The 1,429-nt window shown below is 49.1% G+C and overlaps 1 protein-coding gene across 2 annotated transcripts in view; it reads right to left on the bottom strand.

The window, feature by feature from the left end:
- The window catches only part of LOC121021080 (uncharacterized), a 6,257-nt gene that overhangs the window by 1,124 nt on the left and 3,704 nt on the right, over positions 1–1,429 (bottom strand). The window lies entirely within an intron of this gene.

Below are 1,429 nucleotides of genomic sequence, written 5' to 3'. Positions count from 1 at the left end.
GTCTTGTGTTGTCTCCTGCCTGTCTCTGAGTAGATCTTTCATTTTTACCTGTGGGAATTCCTCCTGATTTTTCATGGTCATTTTCATAATGCTCCCGGGTAGTTGCTGAATATGTCTCCCATTTATCTGTCTGGGCTTGACTGTCATTTTTGTGGTTATGTTTCGTGTGCTGTGTTGTAGAAGTCCTTCTGTCCTGACTTGATCCTTGCCTTTGTTGGCTATGTCCATGAATGCTGTCATGATCTTCAGTCTCTTTTGCTGTTGTACTGTGTCTCTTGTTTCTCTCATTATCCCTCTGAGTAGTTTTCCTTGGGGCTGTTTCTCTTATCTGAGTGTGGGCTGAATCTGATATGGGTCTTCCATATTTTGGACCCTCTTTTCCTGAACTAGTGTGAGAGCTTTCTTTTCCCCTTACCCTAGATTCATGTTGTTCATATCCAGAAGATTCCCCTGAGCTAAACCCATGTTGATCATAAGTAGAAGACTGACTTGTGCTAGCATGTTGATCAGGGTTAGAGGACTTTCCTGAGCAGGATCCTTGGCCAAAATTGGAGGATTGCACTGAAGTGGAACAATGTTGACCACAGCTAGACTGACCTGATCTAGACTCATGTTGTCCAAAGCCAGAAGAATGACCTGAGCCAGTCCCAAAGCTAGGGGACTGATGTGAGCTAGATCCATGTCCAGAGCCCGAGGATTGACCTGTCCCAGACCCATGTTGTCCAGAGCTAGAAAATGGACCTGCACCAGACCCTTGTTGTTCAAAGGCAGAGGACTGACTTGAGCCAGACCCATGTTGACCAAAGCCAGAGGATTGGCCTGAGCCAGACCCATGCTGTCCAAAACTAGAGGAATGACCTGAGCCAGACCCATATTGGCCAAAGCCAGAAGACTGACCTGAGCTGGATCCATGTTGTCCATAGCCAGAGGTCTGACCTGAACCAGACCCATGCTGGCCAAAGCCAGAGGACTGTCTTGAGCTAGACCCATGTTGTCCAAAACTAGAGGACTGACCTGAGCCAGACCCATGTTGTCTAAAGCCAGAGGACTGGCTTGAGCCAGAGCCATGTTGTGCACAACCAGAGGACTGACCTGAGCCAGAGCCATGTTGTCCAAAACTAGAGGACTGACCTGAGCCAGTCCCATGTTGTCCAAAGCCAGAGGACTGGCTTGAGCCAGACCCATGCTGGCCAAAGCCAGAGGACTGGCCTGAACCAGAGCCATGTTGTCCAAAACCAGAGGACTGACCTGAGCCAGACCCATATTGTTCAAAACCAGAGGACTGACCTGAGCCAGACTCATGTTGTCCAAAGCCAGAGGATTGGCTTGAGCCAGACCCATGTTGGCCAAAACCAGAGGATTGACCTGAGCCAAACCCATGTTGGCCAAAACCAGAGGATTGACCTGAGCCAGACCCATGTTGGCCAAA

The sequence above is a fragment of the Herpailurus yagouaroundi genome, unplaced genomic scaffold (assembly GCF_014898765.1).
Source record: "Herpailurus yagouaroundi ecotype Mexico unplaced genomic scaffold, PumYag 254, whole genome shotgun sequence".
In the NCBI taxonomy this organism is placed as follows: domain Eukaryota; kingdom Metazoa; phylum Chordata; class Mammalia; order Carnivora; family Felidae; genus Herpailurus; species Herpailurus yagouaroundi.
The sequence above is the reverse complement of the archived record's forward strand: the minus strand, read 5'-3'. Positions and strand labels throughout refer to the sequence as shown.